Genomic DNA, 21,117 nt, shown 5'->3' with positions numbered 1-21,117 from the left:
AATTTAAATATATTTGTATATATAAAAATATTAATATATATGTCTGTATATATCAGAAAAATATATTAATACATGTTATATATGCATTTTATATGTATAGGGAAAGTCTTTGTTAGGGACAACCAGCTTTAAAATATAATAATAATAATAATAATAATAATAATAATAATAATAATAATGATAATAATAATAATAATAACAATAATAAAGAAAACTGTACTGCTTTCATGGTTGCCATGTGCCCTAAGGAGGCATTCCAAGCCATTCTCACCCATCTAAGCAGTCGAGAGAAAGTGCTCAGAGTTCCAGTGACTTTTGAAACAGCTAGCCCTGAAGAAGAAAACCTTCCCTTTCAAAAGCTTGTTTTGTTTCTAATGCAAACACACACCCTCCCCTATTTCCCACTTTTAACCTAAATCATCTGCAATTTTAGAATTGGCTGCTCATGAAACTCTATCAAGAGGGCTCAACGTAAACATGCCTATGGCAACGGAAGTTTGCTGAAACAACGTCTGTACCGTTCCAGACGTGGTACATCATTAGCCTTGAACATCAGCGAACAGAAGATTCTAGGGAGAGGTGTTTGTGTACAAAACGTTAATACAGCTATTGGCAACTGAACAGTAGACCTCAGGGGAGCCAAGAGATGACAGAGGTGGGAAGTGGGAAAAGACTGAGTTCTGGGGAGCTGGAAGTCACGTCATAGCCCCTGCCCCAGGCTCCCCCGTGGACCGTGAGTCCCTGGACATGCTTGTCTCCTGAGTAAGCCTTGAGCTCAGACCAGTAACTCAGCTGTCATCTCTTGTACCTCAGGCTCAGGGTGCCCCTCTAGTTCTCTAAAGATGAGCTTTTCACAGAGAGGCATAAATAGCCATAGGTCAGGGAGACTTGATAAAATGCCTGTTGCTCAAGCAAGAGGCCTTGTGTTTGATTCCTCAGAACCCACGAGAATGGCAGGCACTGTGGCCCCGGGTCTGGACTCGATCGGTGCTGGGCCAGCCTCTAGCTAAAGCTGTCTGTGATCTTCCAGCTCAGCGAGAGGTCGTGTCTCAAAAATTAAGTTAGAGGTGATGGAAGAAAGACAACGGGAGAAAGATGCACATGAATACACACACACACACACACACACACACTCGCACACACTCACACACACTCACACACACACTCACACACACACTCACACACACAACACACACTCACACACACACACACACACTCACACACTCACACACCCCTCGCACTACAAAATCTTACACACTCTTGAATCCCTATGGAGGTCACTAGGAGACCAAGGCCTGGTGATTTACTCAAGTGCACAAAACGGAATGGCTGCATCTGGGCACGAGGCGCCCAGCCCTTCCTCTGCTCCTCCTCATGGGTCAGAAATAAGACTGGACCGATTCCCATGTGACCGTCAAAGAAACTCTGGAAGGAAGCATCTCTTTCCAAGGACTCAAGGCCAACAACAGGCCACCAACAAAGCTAGATCCACTGCTCTACATTCGCTTGTCCTTGCCTGAGCCTCCGTTTCCCTCCTGCACAAGAAAGGTGACAAATGTTGGCTCACCACCACATGGCTGTTAGAATCAGGGAAGAATGAAGAGTGAAGTAAAAAAAAAATTTTTATTGCATTTATTGAGTGGTGTGTGTGTGTGTGTGTGTGTGTGTGTGTGTGTGTGTGTCTGATGACGCTTCTGGGAAGGAGAAGACATCTTTTGGGAGTTGGTTCTTTCCTTCCACTGTGTGGGTCCTGGGTTGTCAGGCATGGAGGCAAGTGGTCTCACCTCTTGCACTATCTTGCCTGCCCCAAGACCGAGTCTTGAGGGAACCACAGTGTTATACAAGTGGGCTCCTGGAAGCCCTAGTCAGACAGGCTGCTCCCTTCAGCCAGATGGCAGCTGAAATGGAAGGAAAAGGCAGGCGTGGGGAGTCTGCCTCGGAAGGGAGGGACACAGGATACAGCCCGCTGACTTCCCGGACAGGAAGCTGGACCAAATGAAGTGTGAAGAATTCCCTCCTTGCCACCCACAGTAAGTAAGCTAGAAAATTGGCACAGAAGGGGAAAGAGGGTTGGGCTGGGGGAGGAAGAAAAAAGAGAGAGAAGGGGAAAAGAGGAAGGGAAGAGAAGGAGGAGGAGGAAGAGGAGGAGGAGGAGGAAGAAGAGGAGAAAGAGGACAAGGAAGAGGAGAAGGAAGAGGAGGAAGAGAAAGAGGAGGAGGAAGAAGAGGAAGTAGCATCAGCCATGGGCAGGGATCTCAGACTATGTAAAAAGGGGGTTGGCTAAGCACACATTCAAAGCTGTCAGTCCTGAACTGCAGACGCAGTGTGGCCAGACTTTCATGCTCAAGCCACCATGACTTTCTATGCCATGATGCCCACATCCCTGAACTGGAGTCCCATGACATCTTCCTTCCTGCAGATGCCTTTGTTGTGGTTTTATATCCATAACCAAGATACCAGTCATCTATCAGATGAATTCCCCTCTGGGGAGATGGCAGAAGGAGACTGCACTTTCTTTATTCATCTATCTACTACTTATCTATCTATCTATCTATCTATCTATCTATCTATCTATCATTTGTGCCTGTATTTATGGGGGTTTCAGGGTCAGAGGGCAATTTGCAGGAAGAGGTTGGTTCTCTTTCACCAGATGGGCCCAAGGAGAGAACTCATGGGATCGGGCTTGGTGGCAAGTGCCTTCATCCACTGAGCCATCTTGCCAACCTCAAGATAGAATTTTCAAGAGGAACCAGAAGCACATTAGATGTGGAGAAACTCATAGATGTTCTTCAAATAGCTCTTCCTTTCTTTGGATGCCCCACCCCTCCCCACAGAAGCTAAGGATGCTTTTCATGCACTGGAGGTAAGAACTCCACCCAGAGGCTATCATGAGATACAGGCAGGGCCCTTCATCTGGCCAGGTGTTTGAAGTATGTGACCAACATTGAGGCCTTAAGGAAGAGGGTCTTCTTGTGTCTTCTTCACATAAGCCCGCTGACCTAATTTCAATTTCTGGAACCTACATCAAGGTAGAAGGTGAGAACTGATGCCCAAAAGTTGTTGTCCTCTGACCCCAACAGGTGCCATGGCATGACCCCCACATACACAGGTGTCAGGATGTGCTCCTGAAACACATGGAAGCACCTGGAGCAAAAGTCTCTAACTTTCCCAGGTGTGGTGGTGCACACCTTTAATCCTGGTGCTGGGGAAGCAGAGGCAGGTGGATCTCTGTGAGTTTGCACCCAGCCTGGGCTACACAGTGAGTTCTGGGCTAGAGCTATGTAGGGATACCTGTCTCAAAACAACAACAAACAAACAAAGAAACAATGCCTCAAACTCTTCATTAAAATAGCTCTAGTTATCCTGGGCAGCAGCAGAATGTCAAAATTCACTTATTTTTCCTTCCTTCCTTCCTTCCTTCCTTCCTTCCTTCCTTCCTTCCTTCCTTCTTCCCCTCTCCTCCCCCCTTCTTCTCCTCTTCCTCCTAACTTCTTCAAAACAAGAAAGTTCAAAGGTAGTCAGGACAGCCCTGGGGAAGACAAGCCTCTAGAGGCATTTTGTAGAAACTGGCCTAGCAGGGGCTTAAACTGGGGTACCCCCTTCATCAAGTGGCCCCTGATCTGGTTTTCTCAGCACAAGCCAAGAGTGAGAATTGCTTCCATAGTCCCAGGCAAAGAAAGAGATAACTGAAGGGCAAGCGTGAGAAGTCACCGTCAGGCACAACAGCCAGAGAGTGTCCAAGATGAGCCAGATGTGTCGGATGAAGAACGGACAAACAAAGGTGCGTGAGCACATGAGGGGAATATTATTCACTCATAAAAAGGAACCGGGTCTCAACAAATGCTAACACATGGTGAATCTTCAGCATAGCATATCAAGGAAATAAATCAAATGCAAGAAACATCCAGAACAAGTAAGTCCAGAGAAACAGAAGGCAGCTCAGTGTCGTCCAGGGCAGCGGGCAGGATGAGAGTGACTGCTTTATCTGGTATGGAGTTTCCTTTGGGAGGAATGACAGTGCCTGGACTGTACTGAGATAAGGGTGTACAACATGCAAACATACTGAACATGAGACAGGGTCTCATGTAGCCCAGGTTGGCCCCTAACTCACTACACAGCTAAGGATAAACTTGAACTTCTGATTATTCTCCCATTCTGGCAACAGAGTGAGACTTTCTTTGAAAAAACAAAAAGCAAGCAGGAAGTGAGTCCTATATTGTAACATTATTTCATGAACATAATTTTTAAAAACCTTGTGGAGTTATGGGCCAGTGAAGCGGCTCAGCAGGTGCTGGCCACACAAGCCTGACGGGTGAGTGCCATTGCCAGAGGCCGTCCTCTGACCTCGATGGTAGCATGTGTGCACACAGACACACGTGTGTAATACTAATCAATTAAATAAAAACGTCTTTAAACATGACCTAAAGTGACCTTTAACTCGTATGTGTAACATGCATAAGAAACAACGGAGTATTTATGTGTACACTTGGGTCCCCAAGAAATCCCATGAATACAAGCAGATATTTCAAAATCTGGAGTCAGAAACACTTTAGGCCCCAGACATTTCAGATGAGACTACGCAGCCCAGATGTGAACAAGCCCCTCACATGAAAGAGTCAGTCCATCTTACTCAAAGTGTGGTCCTCAAGACGGGAGATTCAGGATTCCAAGAGGCTCAATCCTCATCCCTGAACTGGAGTCAGACTCTGTTGTCTCCACGTGATTCTTGGGTGTGCTGGGATGTGAGGACTAATGGCGATCCCCAGGGATCACAACTGGTTATTTCAATTAAAAATCACTAAAACAGGAGCTGGAGAGATGGCTCAGTGGTTAGGAGTGTTTACTGCTCTTGCAGAGGATCCAAGTTAGGTTCCCAATATCAATGTTGGAGGCTCACAACCACCAGGAGCTCCCTGTCCCAGGGAATCTTTCCCCTGGGCACCTGCCTTCACACACACACACACACACACACACACACACACACACACACGTATAATTAAAAATAAGATGAAGCTGAAGCCATAGCCTAAGAAAGGAGGATGTTCCAGATTACAACCTGAAGAAGGGACAGAAAGCCCCCAAGGCCAAGTGTCCTCTGATCCATGTAAAGTGTGGGTATTGGAATCAGACGATGGATGGGAAGAGATCTTGGAGGAAGCGTTTGAATAGTGTGCCAGTCCCTGTTTGGTCAGCGGCTGGTACTGGGACTGTGAAATACATCTAAACAGTAGATGTAGAAACCCAAAGTGGGGAGAAGACTTTTCAGAGCACCTTCAGGGAACAGAAGTCAAGGCACTAACATAGTGACATGGTGGGCTACTCAAGCCTATAACAAGGAAAAGTCAGAATTTTTTTTTTTAAAGAGTGCTCTGAAGAATTGATTTTTTCCTTTCCTTTTGAGAAGATGCAGTGATTCATTTTTTATAACATCTTTGCTGAATAAAATTTACAGGACAGAGTATTTTAAACTGTGACTTTTGGATATGGAAAACCAGGGTGTAGCCTTGGTCTATGAATCCTAGATAAAAAATTCTTTGATTTTTTTTTTTGAGAAAAAAAAAACCCATAATATTTAAACAAAGAAACAAATACACAAACCACTGAAGAAAATCTCAGTTCTTTGTTGCAGCCGCCATTAAAGGCACCCCACAGCTAGCGGAATAGCAGAGGCAGAACCTGGAGACCTTTCTGGTATCTGCTAACATCTACGGTTAGGGGACGGGAGTGATGCATGGGAAATACCCAGACCAACCCCACAACAGCAAACTACCTTGCTTAAAATGTCAACAGAGCCCTGTGTCAGACACTCACCCTGGATGAATCAAGAAAATGTCAGCAAAAACCAGAAACAGGAGGTGGGGACTAAAATATCTCCCACCTTCCCTTCATATTCTGAAACAAGGAGAGCGACTGAAGTGTGACAGTGGGGGCTGACCTCTGGTTTCCACTCATGCACCCCCCACCACACCCTCCACACAGAGATACAACCCAATCTCCCACTCCCACAGTGGACATGATGACCAAAGCAGAGAATGATAATGACTTCCGGTCCAGCTCAGGGAAGTCTGGGAACCTGAAAATTCTGGGAACATTCTGGAATAGACATGGAGCTCACCCTAGCCCATGAGTATGTGGTTCTCTATTCTTTACACTATGGGTGGGTGTGTCCTTCCCTAACTTAGCTCTTCAATGAACCCCCAGTCTTGGTGTTGGTTGTGTATGCAATATGTGGAATGGCAGACAGTTCCCCTGCATGGGGAACACACGGTTGGTGGGGACAGGCTAGGGCACCACTAATACTCTTGACTAAATGTCTATCCAAATACATTTCTTGCCTTTCACCCTGGGCCACCAGACCTCTGGGGATGCAGGCTTCTCTTGTCTTCCCACACCTTGCAGTGAAGACCCTGGGGCAGTGTCTCCTTCTGTTCTGATTTGCAAACAGGCACAAGCCCTGCTGAAGGAGATAGATGTTGAGGAAAAGTGTTGGCAGGCATGAGATGAAGCCAGGGGAAGTGTCCACCTAATCTCCCTCCAGTGGACACAAAAAGAGACCCGGTCCGGGCTGGTCCCCCACTCCTGCCTTGCAGATTGCCCAGGGCTCAGCCCCTCTCTGGTGCTTCTCAAGGTACAACTTCCAGATCTCAACTCTGAGTCACCTGGAGCAGAGAGGAGACCTTGTAAAAATAACTGTAGAACGAGGCTCCTCTATTCACACAGTCACACGATTCATGATACAAAGAACAAAGAGGAAGGGCAGGAAGCAGAGGAGGGAAGACTGTTCCCATCAGGTGTCTTCAAGTGACAGGCAGACAGCTCACTCCTGAGCCCGCTGCTCAATCTCTGTTTCCTCTCTCTCTCCCGCCCTCCTTCCCTTTCCCCCAATTCTTTTCTCTTCCAGCTCCCATATTATGTTCTTCCCACTCCTTCCCTTGTTCCTTCTCCCCTTTACTCTCCCCACCCCATTTGGTACCCACCCTCCTCCTTGCAACCTTTCCCTCCTCCCTTTCTGCTCATCCCTTTCTCCACGCACCTCCTCCCCTGCCCTCCTCAGCCCTCCCACTGCTCTTGGTGGGATAAAGGCAGGAGGGTACACCCTGCACCTTCCCGCTCTCTCCCTGTCTCCTGTCCATGGCTACCCCTGCTGGGGGACACAGGGTTCACATTTGTCCTCTTCTGGATTATCTGTCCCAGGGCAGAACTTCTGAAGACTCACAGCCTCCACTGAGCACTGGGTGAGATCTCTGCCTCTGTAACCTCGTGGTGGACGACAGCAGAGTCGGCCAGGTCCCCAGAGGCATCTGCCTAGGCCTCAAGACCCTGAGAATGCTGGGGGATTATTGGGCTCTGTGTCTCTAAGACACAGTCCTCATGGACCACGGAGGCAGGAAGGAGGAGCCGAGATAGGAGAGGATGCAGCAAGAGGCAAAGGGAAGGGGTGAGCCTGGAATAAGGGAGAGGATTTAAAAGCTCCCGGGGGTAAGGCACATAAAGCATGAAGCTTTGATTCAGCGCTCATTAAACACAGCCCTTCCTGGGGCACTACTATTGTGGCGGGCCTGAACTCTTATGCTAATTAAATATTAACTAAAAACTACTTCTAGACAAGCACATGCACATAATAGGAAATTAAAATGTAGACCAGTACAGGGCAAATACAAATTACAATTAAAGTCTGAACGGCAGCTCCGGCCAGTCAAGGGACCCTGAGCATCCGGGATGCCTGGGAAGCATCTTTTAACATCTTCAGGCAGTATGTTTTCCTGTAGGTGTGTCCAACGGTTTTGACATCGTGACGTCACTCTGTCACCCAGAGTTCATGTGGGAGAACTGTTACCAGAAAGTTCTCAAAGTAAGTTCTCATGGTTTAGTGACTCAGTCCTGGCACTCGGGAGGTGGATGCAGGTGGATCCCTTTGAGTTCAAGGCTAGACGGCTTTACACAGTGAGTTCCAGGACAGTCAGGGCTGTGTAAACCGACTCTGTCCCAAAACAAAGCTAAGAAACAAAACCCCAACATTCCCCAATTTTAAAAATTTAAATTTTATTTATTATGTGCCTGTGTGTGCTACAGCATGTGTAGGTGTGGCTGTGTACGTGTGTGTATGTGTGTATGTGTGTGTGTGTGTGTGTGTGTGTGTGAACCATGTGCTCTCCTTAGATTTGTGTGTCCCAGTTAATGTGTGGAGGTCAGAGGACAGCCAGGGGGATCTAGCTCTTTCCCAGCTGTGGAGCCTTTACCCACTGAGCTATCTTGTCAGCTCTGGAAATTCCATTTTAACAGATAAAAATGAACGAATACAATAATATTTTTTTCCTAGGGTATGATGGAAGAGACTAGTTTCAGGACCCCACTTGGGTACCAGAATTAAGTCCCTGATGTGCTTCCTGTAACCTGCACAGAATTCTGCATCTATTTTAAATCATCCCCAGATGACTTACAATGCCCAGTCAAAGGCAAACACCCAGTAAAGGGCTGTTGACTGCATCTTTTAGGGGAGGATGCCAAAGCTAAAATCGGTATGTGTTTATGAAAGACAAACTTATCAAAGATTATTTTGATTCATGTTTGGTTTAATTTAGGGTCATAGGGCCCACAGAGAAAGGGACTATATAATATAATCAAAATACTATTATAATTAAGATACATAGTATATCGAGTAGTTATAAACATTTAGGGGAGAATAAAAAAGGCAGGGGAAGGAGGTGGGGAGGGAGCCAGGAGGAGGGTGTGGCTGGATCAGTGGCAGCAGGGGAGAGAAGCAAGAAATGACTCCAGAGACATTCGGAGGACTGTTTCAAAAGGGGATGAGATATTAGAGGGTAGTGAGGTGGCTCAGTGGGTAAAGTCACTAAGCCTGGAACAATAAGTTTGATGCCAGGCCTTTTTTTCCACACAGAGGAAAAAGAGATCCAGTTTCCAGATGGGTTCTCTGAGTTTCATTACACACATTCACAGGGCAGAGCACACCCAGGTGCATGCACACACACACACACACACACACACACACACACACAGACACACACAGACACACGCACACACACAGACACACACACAGACACACACACACACACACACACACACACACACACAGTAGGGCAGAGCCCTAGCATAGGGTAGTGGTGTAAGGTAGTGGTTCTTTATCTGGAGTAATTTTAACTTCTGCAAGACATCTGGCCATGTCTAAAGACATTTTAAAAAAAACATTTAAAAAATTTTTAATTATGTGTACCTGCATTTAAGTATATGTATATTCATATGAGTGTAGGCCCCTGAAGGGTCCAGATGAGGTGTCAGATCCCCAGCAGCTGGAGTGACAGGCAGTTCTGAGATTCAATATGATGGTGGAAACCAAGCCTGGATTGTCTGGAAGAGGATCAAGCTTACTTCTTAACCATTCAGCCAGTTCTCCAGCTGTGTGTGTGTGTGTATGTGTGTGTGTGTCCCAAATGGGGAACTCAGATTGGCAGAAGGTATTGAAGGTCATCTCCTCTTAACTGAATTACCAGGTCCATGACAATGACAGAGCCAAGGTTGATGCTGGGTCTTGAAGGCTGAGATAATTCATGGGGTGAGGGTGGGATGGGGCAGGATAAGGAAGAAAAGATCCTGGGCTCTTAGGATACAGAGCTACAGACCCTGGCCCAGATCCCAGGGAGGTCAAGCGCCAGGTGGTCATGGAGTCTGTATTTTCAAGCAGATAGGGCCTGTAAAGAGGTCTGAGAACTGGGCAACACCACGGGTCTGTCTGAGGTTGAGACTGCTGTACAGAAAGCTCAGGCCTCAAGAATGAAGCTATCAGGGTAGAGGAGATTGCTCCATCAGTAAGATGCTAGCCTGCAACAGGAAAACCTGAGCTGGAAGCCTGAAAACCATGTGAGGGAAAAAAAAAAAAGGAAGGAAACAAACAAGCCAAGCAGCCAGTGCATGCCTGTGATGGGGAGACAAAGACAGGCAGGGGCCTTACCAGTCAATCTGTAGCCTGCTTGGTAAGATTAAGGCCAATGAGAGACCTAATCTCAAAAACGCAGTGGACCACTCTCAGGAATGACAGTGTAAGGGTGTTGTCTGGTCTACACACACAACCAACATTTCACAAAAACTAACACACCCACAATCAGACCATCAGAGGAAAACAGTTGAAGCTGAAGAGGCACCACCGAATCTGCAGTATGTAAATGAGAAACCAAGAATCTGGAGTATGGAAATGAGGCATAAGAACCTGGAGTATGTGAGTGAGGAACCAAGAACCTGGAGTATGCAAATGAGGAACAAAGAATCTGGAATATGTATACAAGAAACCAAAACACCTGGAGTATGCAAATGAGGAATATAAACCTGGAGTATGCAAATGAGGAGTAAGAACTTGGAGTATGCAAATGAGGCATAAGAACCTGGAGTGTGCAAGAGAGGAACCAAGAACCTGGAGTATACAAATGAATAAAGACCTGGAATATGCAAATGAATAAAGACCTAGAGTATGCAAATGAGGAATAAAGACCTGGAGTATGCAAATGAATAAAGACCTAGAGTATGCAAATGAGGAATAAAGACCTAGAATATACAAATGAATAAAGACCTGGAGTATGCAAATGAGGAATAAAGACCTGGAGTATATAAATGAATAAAGACCTGGATTATACAAATGAATATAGGCCTGGAGTGTGCAAATGAATAAAGACCTGGATTATGCAAATGAATAAAAACCTGAAGTATACAAATGAATAAAGACCTGGAGTATACAAATGAGGAATAAAGACCTGGAGTATGCAAATGAGGAATAAGGACCTGGAGTATGCAAATGAGGAATAGGAATCTGGAGTATGTAAATGAGGAATAAGAACTTGGAGTGTGTAACTAAGGAACCAAGCCTAGACAATAAAATTGAGGTATACTGTAATCACAGATTTGGTTATCAATCACTACAGAACTGGGTATCTTCTGCTCTGTCTTAGTGGCCAAGCACTCTACAGTCAGTCAACCCAGGCAGCTGAGTTCACAGGTCAAGGGAAGGTCCCCGAAGATGGGCATGGAAATGACCTCTGGCGTGTCACTTCTCCTTAGCCTATCATTATTTTTCATTTATTTGAGGCAGCGTCTCCTGTAGCCCAGGCTGGCTTCCACTTGATAAGTAGCCAAAGATGACCTTGAACATCTAATCTTCCTGCCTCCACCTCTGGAGTGCTGAGATTAAAGATGAACATGACCACACCCAGTTTAAGCGGTACTGGGGAACTCTTGGCTTCCTGCATTCATGGCGAGCGCTTTTTCAACCAAGCTATATCCTCAGCTCCTCACTTCGATTTTAATGTGTTCTTATTCTCTTAGATTTACGTATATCGTTATATCTGTACGAATGTTTTGTCCAAGTGTGCCTGGTGCCATTGAAAGTCAGAAGAGAGCATTCGACCCTTGAAATTGGAGTTATGCACTCATGTCCTCATTCTACTGTGAGATCTTTGTTATTCGTTGGAGAGGGTTTCCTGCCTCCAGAGCCAGAGACTAGATCTATTAAGAGGAGTGGAACAAATTCCCTGATTCAGGCACAGGCTGGCTCCTCCAGTGTGGGCAGGCGCAAGCCATGGCTGCTACCCAAATAGCTTTGCTAATTTGAGGGAAGGCCCACAGTATCTTAGTCAGGGTCAGAGTGACTACTGCTGAAACACTATGACCCAAAGCAAAACATTTCTTTGGCCATCACATCCAGAACCACACAGTCTGTTGAGGGAAGTCAAGGAAGGAACTTAAACAGGGTGGGAGCTTGGAGGCAGGAGCCGATGAAGAGGCCAAGAAGGGGTGTTGCTTACTGGCTTGTTCCTTGTGGTTCTCTCAGCCTGCCTTCTCTCCTCTCCTCTCCTCTCCTCTCCTCTCCTCTCCTCTCCTCTCCTCTCCTCTCCTCTCCTCTCCTCGCCTCTCCTCTTTTCTCTCTCTCCCCCTCCCTTTTTTTTTTTTTGGTTTTTGAGGCAGGGTTTCTCTGTTTAGCCCTGGCTGTCTTGGAACTTGCGGTGTAGACCAGGTTGGCTTAGAACTCAGAGATCCACCCACCTCTATCTCTCAAATAAAAAATCCCACTGCTGAGGTTTAGGTGTGTGCTGTCACTGCCAACACTGCCCTCCTCAGTTTGCTTTCTTATAGAACCCAGGACCATCAACCCAGGGTGGTACCACTCACAATAGGCTTGGCCCTCCCCAGTCAACCACTTGTTAAGAAAATGTGCCCAGGCCTGGCTACATCGGATCGAATAGAGGCATTTTTTAATCTGAGGTTCCTTCCTATCAGATGACCTCAGTTTGTGTTAAGTTGACTATAGTTAGCCAGGTCAGTGGGAAAGGGCAGCTTCCTCCTCAACAGTTTAAAAGATGGGCTGTTCTCCCCCACCTATAAAACTCATTTGTTGCAAATGGATTCAAAATAAAAGAAGAAAACCCCTCAACATCCTGTCTATCAGTGAGGATATTTCTTTCTTTGTTCCCTTCAACTTTTAGTGTGTGACCTCAAATCAAAGATCTGTCGATCTCTGCCTTCTGAGTGCTGGGATTAAAGACAAGGTCCAGGCTGGCCTCAAACCCACTGTGTAGCTGAGGGCAGTCTTGAACCTCTGCTCTTCCTGTCTCTTTCCCTTGAGTGCCAAGATCACAGCTGTGTACTACCATACCTGACTGTAGGGTTTTGAGATAGGGTCTCATTCTGTAGTCTGGAACTTCATATGAATCCAGGTTGGTCTCAAACACATGGTGATCCTCCTGCCTGGACTGTAGGTATAAGCCACCATGCCTGGCATCTTAATATAATTTGGATGTTACACCTCCCTATTTGGTGTTAACTATCAACTTGACTCAACCTAGAAATCACCTGAGAATCTCCATGGAGAGACTGTTCCAATCAGACTGGCCCACAGGCATGTCTATGGTAGACTGTCAGCTGATGGAGTAGGGACAGCCACTTGGTGACATAGGAAGGCAGCTTTGGACTGTGTAAGAAAGCTAGGTAGGCAGGTACTGGCCAGTCATCCATAGCTCCCACAAGACGTCCTTGGCTGTGGAGTTGAGTTTTGGGGCCATAGTTAATTTCGTATAGAATAGCAAGCAGGCCTGCCTGCAAGTTCCTGCCTCAACTTTCCTCAGCGATGACCTGTGAAATAAAAGTATAAGCTAAATAAATCCCTTTTTTTCTCCTAAGTTGCTTTGGTCACAATATTGTCAACAGTGGAAGAATGAAAGTCTGACATTTTTTTCCTTCAGTGTTAGTCATACACCTTAAAAGCTCAGCAGATAAGTGTGGAGTGGTGGCAAAGCACCCTTAGTCCCGGCAGATCTCTGTGGCTTTGAGACCAGCCAGGTCTTCAGAGCAAATTCCAGGTAGCCAGAGATACATGGTAAGACCTTGTGTAAAATACATAAATACATATACACATACACACATACATCCACATATCCATCCATCCACCCACATACATACATACATATATACATGAATATATACTTATAAACATACATATATACATACACAAATATATATACATATCCACACATACACATATGTACAATACATTCATATATATATACATGTATACACACATACATATATGCATACACAAACACATACATGCATATGCACACACTTACACACATATACATATACAAACACACATATACATGCACACATATATAATACACATATACATATACACATGTATCCACACACACATACATACACACATACTTGCACCCCACATATGCACACATACATACATATATGCACAATATATACACATAAACATATAAAAACACATACATCTATATGCATACACGCATACATATATGCACATACATACATACATACATGGCAGGAGGTGGAGAGTGGAAAGCAGCTGGGTTACTAGTATAGTCATCTTACCAAACATGGACTCAAAAGATGCTGTCATGAGAGACAATAGCAAGAATCTTCCTCAGAAAGGCAATGAAACAGAGGTGCTATAAATAATGAGGTATCGGCGTGGGGCTGGGGGGTGTGAGTGAGCCACATTGTCATCTATCATAACAGGAAGCCAGCTGATCGTTTGAGCTATGAGGAAAATGAAAGCGTATTATCGAGCATGTGAGTGTGAATGACAGAAGGGGTAATCGGGAATCAGAAGCAGTTGCCTCAGCGGAGCAGGACTGGATCGCAAAGACAGGAATGGATGCTGAACTCCTGACCCCTACACTCCAAAAGACACATTTCCCCAGAAAAGGAGGCATTCAGATCCTATGAGAAACACCCAAAGGGTTTCACATGAAACCAGCTCAATGAATGGGCCAAGCAACGAGCAACACACAGTGTGGCACCCACAGACTTGGCAGCAGGAAGCCCTTAATAGCCACAGGCCTTAAAGACCAGACAGGAGAGCCAGAGGCAGGGATGGAGATGGCCACTCACTGCCAGGTTGGGTGAAGCGCAGTGACATCACAGAGTCCATGCTCCTGCTGTTCCCTCTTCTGGTTCCTCAAGCTGGTACTCATGCCCCTACTGGCCAGAGCCAGCTCTCTCCATGTTGCAGAGGCCAGTTGGTGCAAGCCACCCCTACCCCACCCTACTTAAGCCTCCACCAGGCTGTTGTTGGTAGATGAAGATGCAGGGGCACATCACACTCTCAGGACCCAGTGAGTCTGTAACCCATCTGAGAACAGACTGAACAAACACACATCCCAGGTTGGTACTACTGCATCAGTATTGAAGGGCTCTAAAAGACCTAAAAAAGAGATGTGAGCTTCCTTCAACCACCACCATTTCCTACTCCTCCCTCAGACTGGCTCTCATGTAGCACAGGTTAGCCTTCAAGGCTAGCCTTGAGCTTCCCATCCTCCTGCCTCTATCCACCAAATGACAAGGTTATGGGTGTTCCTCATCACAATCATAATGGCTGTTCCCTGACTTTTGTTAGTAAATACAGACAGTGGCTGACACAAGTCCACACTGTCTTCTGAGAAGACGGAGCAAGAATCTCATTCTTTTGACAATGGGAGAGGTGAAGCAGACCCCAGAAGAGACTCAGCCAATGTGCAATCAAACGCTCCCAAGCTCAAGCCAGGAAAAACTTCCCGAAGATGCCAGTCATGCTCAGCCCCCTAAGGCAGAATAGAATTCGACAGGTAGAAGGCAGCCTACAGGGCGTGTTAGGAGGTGGGAAGGGACTGTGTTGCTAAGATAAGGCAGCACAGTGGAGCATTCTTTGGGACAGGATGTTGTCAAGGTGTTCCGATGACGTGATATGTCTGAGGCAGGTCAGTCTGGCAACTCAGAGAGAAGGTAAAGTTAAGGTAGGAACTTCGTATGTGCAGAAAGAGATGGGAAGAAGTGAATGACGGGACTTGGGCAGCCCCTAACTCATGTTTAAGATCCAGCTGCCAGGTCATATCCAGTGTGAAGTCTTTCCTGCCACAGTCCGCCTTTCCACTGTGCTGGGACAATGAGGTTCCAATGAGACATCCCTCTGCTATTAACACACGAGTCCTCTGTATGCAAGGAGGTGACTCACGCAGCTTTGTACAGTAGCCCAAGACCGGACCCATAGTCAGTGCTTAAAAGTGTTCCTCTCAATGTTTACTGCAGAACCGTTCACACTAGCTAAATTATAGAAATATACTAGGTGCTCACCAGTGGAGGAGTGAATAAAGAAAACGCTGTGTACTGGGTTGGAGAGGAGACTCAGGGGCTAAGAACCGTGTATGGCTCTTGCTGGCAACCTCAGTTCGGTGTCTCACAACTGTCATGATTCCAGCTGCAGCCTGGTGCCCTCTTCTGGCCTCCATGAGAAACTGCACTCACATGCACATACCCTGACATGGACATACAGAAATCACCCCCACCCCTTAAAAAAAAAAAAGCAAAGGAAGGTGTGGTGTATATATAAACAATGAAAAATTTCAGCCATATAAAAGAATAAAGTTGCATTGCTTACAGGAAAAAGGACAACTGGAGACAATCTCAGAAAGCAAATTCTGCCAGTCTCGGAATGTTTTCTTTCATTGTGGCTCCTAGAAAATCGATACATAAAATCATGGACATATACATGACATTACATGAAAGCAGAAGCAACTGTCTTGAGGAACAAATGGATTCCCGGGTGTGGGGAGAACATGGAGAAAATATAATTCATACTTGGATGAAAGTGAGCTTTTGACACAGGACCATGTAGAACAAATGCATACAATGAGAATTTCAGAAGTAATATTATATTGGATGGATGGAAAGGGTCACAGAGGCCCGTGAAGCAGGGCGGGAGCAAAGCAGACGAAAACCACACAATCAGTGGGACCTGCGGGCTGGATGCTCCCCAGAGTGAGCTGTTTTGATGACTGTCCTTCTTGGAAAGTGGGGGATCGTGGGATAGCTGCCTTGTGGCTCTGCAAGCATTCCCCGATGTGGGCTAGCTGCCTTGTGGCTCTGCAAGCATTCCCCGACGTGTGAGGGCATGTTTGGTTAGTAACACATCAGGCAACAAATGAGACACAGGAAACAAACTCTGAGTGATAGAAATGGGGGCGGCGGGGGGGGGAAGAGAACAGGCCCGAACCAGAGGCTAAATCTTCCTCTTAGGTAAGACTTAAGAGGATTGGAAAGCCCGTCTCAGGAAGAGGACGTGAGGCGAGTCTGTTTCCGTGGGGGGCCACACCACACATGACATAGCATCTATGTATTTGTAATGAATATTTTTAGGGGAAGAGAAATGACAGAAAGCGAAACAGAACTTGTGCACTGGGTCCCAGAATAATAACAGCTGCTGAACTCAACAGCCAGACCAGGCTGTTAGGCAAATAACGAAGTTTCCATCAAAGGGAGTCAGTTATAGACGAGGGGGGTTCAAACTGCCGGCTCTCCAAGCCAAGTAGGATGGCGGACCGGAAGGTGGACATCAGAAGGCAGCAGTGGGGCAGGACCTAAGGTGGGGCTGGGGGAGGGCAGAGCAGATGGGAAGGTCACAGTCACACACCACTTCCCATCAAGAGCCGCTGCTGTCTTGGATACCATATTTCCACTGGCCAGGTATATTAGCACAGCATGTCTTGTGTGTGTGGGTCAAACAAAGCCGTTTTGAGATTCTAGCCAGAAGATAGGCATGGCAGCATATGCCTGTAGTTCCAGGACTTAACTATCTCAAGATTGAAGCCAGCCTCTGCTGCACAGCAAGGTCCTGGCTCCAAAACAAGAGCTCTCTCTCTCTCTCTCTCTCTCTCTCTCTCTCTCGCACACACACACACACACACACACACACACACACACGCATGCATGCACGCGCACACACTCATACACCATGAAAGTTTCTCGTCAGGATCTCCAATACATTGAAGAGTCTCTGGATGCTATGAAATGCCCAATAAATGGGGGTGTAGATGGAGTCAGACAGGCTTAGTGCCACTCGGAAAGAAAGCGGTGGATAATCTCTTTCGTCCTTCCAGGTAGGAGGAGAGAATATTCTTACTGCTGCCTGGTCCCAGACGGAGGGTGCTCAGTAACACCCCACATCTGGGCACCCTGTGCATGTCACAAAGTGATTTTACTGAAGTGGCAGATGCTTTTATCTCCCCTTCACAGATGGGCAAATTAACACTTAAGATACCCGTGTAAGCAGCTGGTCCAGGAGGAGGGAGTGACTGCCCCACCATTGTAACGACCGAGCTGCCCCACGTTGGGTGGCCAAACTGTAACGGCCCGCTCTGTTCCGCAGGTCTGGGTCTAGTGAGAGAGAGTGGGGCAGGCAACGCAAAGAATGGAGACAAGACAGAGGGTCTGATCAAGTCTCAAGTCTCATTTATTGTGTGTCTCTCTCTCCTCTCCTGTATTCCCCTCTTGAAGGGAAATCTGGGGTATTTATAGGCTTTTGCCACGTGCCTTGTAGGCGCGTGGATATCACATGCCTTACAGGTGTGGATAGCGTGGATAGCACATGCGCCTTGCAGCTGGGGGCAGTAAACAGCAAAACAAAATATGTGGGATATTAGAGTGTGCTTCAGCTGTTGTAGGCTGTTGAAAAACAAGTCTCACGTCAAGGTATATGGCTCAAGATGGCTGCAAAGCTGATAGCCGCTTTCTGCTAAAAGTCAGCTCCCAACAGACCATGGTCTTAGAGATGGTCTTCTGATGACTAAACGCAGGAAACCATCGTTTTCTCATTTCTGTAACACACATACTACAATGAAGCCTCATCCATAAACAGCCAATCAAGCTTACTGCAGAGACAGCACCAAGCAACTGTGTTCAGCACGCTTGGGACTTGGTTTCACTCTGTGCACTGGCAATATTCTTTTCCAGGTTGTAGAGATGGCTCGGGGTTTAAGAGCGCTTGCTGCTCTTGCAAAGGACTTGGGTCAGTTCCTGACACCCACGTGTCAGCTCACAAATATTCATAACTCCAGCTCCAGGGGATCCTATGCCCTCTTCTGACCTCTGAGGGCACCAGGTACTCACAAGGTGCACAGACTTACATGCAACTGAAACACTCACACACACAACATATAATAAAAATATTATTACAAACCAAACCAAACCCAAAACAATATTCTTCCCCAGGAGGTAGTACAAGGACCAACTGGATCCACACATGCCAAGCTTTACAGAGCTGCCCGGCACGAACCTGGCATTCTGTAATATTAGCTCCAGTAGCTATTATTAGTGACGCTGTGGCTCCTGTGATACTCACAGGTAAGACAACATGAGCTGCAATGGCCAATTGAGAGGGTCTTTCTGACGGTACAACAGAGAAGACCCAAGTGAAGGATAGTGACTCAGCCCAATTAGGGCCAGGGAAAGGCAGAACAGGTGGAGCCATCACAAAGGGAATGGCTTAGGGATGAAAGGGCATGCACTCAGTGTGTCTGCAGGCCAGAAGGGAAGAACATGCACTCAGTGTGTTTTTAGGGCAAAACGGAAGGGCGTGCACTCAGTACCAGGTTAGTTCTAGGCCAGTGAGAAATGCTGCCTTACAAATGGTGGGTGATACCTGAGAAATGACACCTGACATTGTTTCCTAGCCTTTACACATAGGCATACACATGTTCACCCCCTGCACAAACACAAAACAGCCACACACAAAATCCCTGTACTACAGTTTACACAACATCGTCATATCATCATCACCACTACCACCACCACCATAATCATCCTCCTTATCATCATCCTCATCATCCTTATCATCCTCATCCTCATCATCATTTTGAGGACTTAGGGCCTCACCCATGCCAGGCAAGACCTCTGCCACCAAGTTGCATTCCCAGTGCTGCAGACACACCTTCTACGTCACAAGGAACTGGCTAAGAGAACAAGACTCCGAGTGCTCCTGATCCCAGAAGTCCCCCAGCTGCCACTCAGCAAGTGCAGCTGAGGGTGCTCTACCAGCACCCACCCCTCAGCCAGCCTCACCGCAGGCAGCTCACAGGGAAGGCAAGCTGTTAAGTGAAGACGGAAAGGCCCAGTCGATAGAGTATCACTGGCCCACTTTGTGGGGCTGTTACCACAGAGAGTCAGAGCCGAACCAGGTCACGTGGCCTTTAGAAGCCGTGATCCCTCTTGCCCCATCTTTGCTCCCTCTTGGGATTAATCAGTCAGAGTAGACAGATGTGGCCAGACTGGCTGGCCCCTCCTCTTGACAACTGCCTCGGTTTCTATGGCCCTAGAGGCCGCCATTTCCGGAAGAGCCCCCTGCTAGTGGCAGGAGGGGCACATAGAGAAGGGCAGCATCACTTGTGTCATGTGCACACCCCATGGCCTTCAGCCTCTACCTGTTCATCACCCTAAGGTGCAGCAGGTCATCAACAGTCTGTGAGGGTCCAGGTAGAAACAGATGGATGGCCAGGTAGAGACTGCTGCATCCCAGACCCAGCCTCCCACACTCTAACCTCCAGCTGTGGCTAAGCAGTCCCCCAAAGAACAGTCAACTGTCTTCCAAAGGAACTGAGGACCACAGCTGGGACTCAGCCCCAGGCACGTCTGCAGCCAGCATATCCCTCATGCCAGCATGTGAAGAAAGGGTTTGGGTGAAGTCAGAAGTTCGGGTACACCTGGGAGTACAGCAAAAAGGCCGAAAACTGCTACGTTCAACTGTTAAAAACGTATAAATCCTATGTGTAAGTAAACAGAAAGGCCTAAGTGGAATTAAGTGCCAGGGAAATGAAATTTATTTTTCAGGTGTGTGCTCAGGTCCTTAATACATACAGAAGGTAAAAAAAAAAAAAAAAAATCAATGAGAAAATGATAAGCGTGCATGGTGAAAAATTAGCTATAGGCTATTCCCAAAAAACGCGAAATACAAATGGTGCCAACACACACAGGAAGCAGTCAACTCAGGAGAGATCGATTGGGTGAAGACGAAAATAGCCTATCAAACGGAAGTGAGTTTTGTGTCCTAATGTAGTGCTGACAAGAAGGTCGTAGTAATGGGGAGTGTGCTAGAACACTGACCGACACCCATCAGGTGTCAGCGTGCACACACCCAGGAGAGGGCGTTCATAGGATGCTTGTGTTGTAACACCAAAAACACAACACTCAGGAGGGTGAGAATACGTCTCAGTGGTAGAGCCCTCACCTAACATGCATAGGGCCCTGGGCTCAGCTCCGAAAATTACAACAAACCGCCATTCCCAGGATCGATGGGGGTGAAGAGAGGCAGGCCTGTTCATTGTCGATGGGATGTGAACTAGCCTTGCATTTATGAAGAAGAACAGTTGAGCAGTATGCACTAGATCTGTGGGGCCATGAGGAAAGGTTGTTTTTTTATATTCAGCGTTGCCACTGTCTCTTAGAGCCAGCAAAATGTTGGGAAAGAGAATGCAATGGCTAGTTCAGATGCCAGCTTGATTAGACTGAGAAATGCCCAGGGCATCACTGAGGTGCACATTTGGGTGTGTCCGGGAGGACATTTCTAGAGCAGAAGTCCTGCACTGAGTGTGGACGGACCATCCCATGGGCTGGGGAAGGGTTGTCCCTTACAGACTAAAGGGAGGCAAAGTAGAAAACTAGACAAACATCGGAACTGTATCTCTACCACCATGGTGGACTATGTCCTCTCAGCCTGATTGCCGAATGGTTTTATGTCAATTTGACACAAACTAGAGCCACTTTGGAAGAGGAAATTTCAACTAA

The 21,117-nt window shown here is 46.8% G+C and overlaps 1 protein-coding gene across 20 annotated transcripts in view; it reads right to left on the bottom strand.

Annotated features, from left to right (window-relative positions):
* Trerf1 (transcriptional regulating factor 1) overlaps window positions 1-21,117 on the bottom strand; it is a 219,557-nt gene that overhangs the window by 75,537 nt on the left and 122,903 nt on the right. Inside the window, exon 1 of one of the 20 annotated variants that reach the window (XM_076915317.1) lies at window positions 15,941-15,962. The exons of the other annotated variants lie outside the window; for them this stretch is intronic. The gene's annotated coding sequence lies outside the window, so the exon portion shown is untranslated. Of the gene's footprint in view, window positions 1-15,940; window positions 15,963-21,117 lie in introns of those variants that run through there. 20 annotated transcript variants of the gene reach the window in all.

The sequence above is a fragment of the Arvicanthis niloticus genome, chromosome 17, assembly GCF_011762505.2.
Source record: "Arvicanthis niloticus isolate mArvNil1 chromosome 17, mArvNil1.pat.X, whole genome shotgun sequence".
In the NCBI taxonomy this organism is placed as follows: domain Eukaryota; kingdom Metazoa; phylum Chordata; class Mammalia; order Rodentia; family Muridae; genus Arvicanthis; species Arvicanthis niloticus.
Note: the sequence above shows the minus strand (reverse complement) of the source record. Positions and strands in the feature narration are given on the sequence as shown.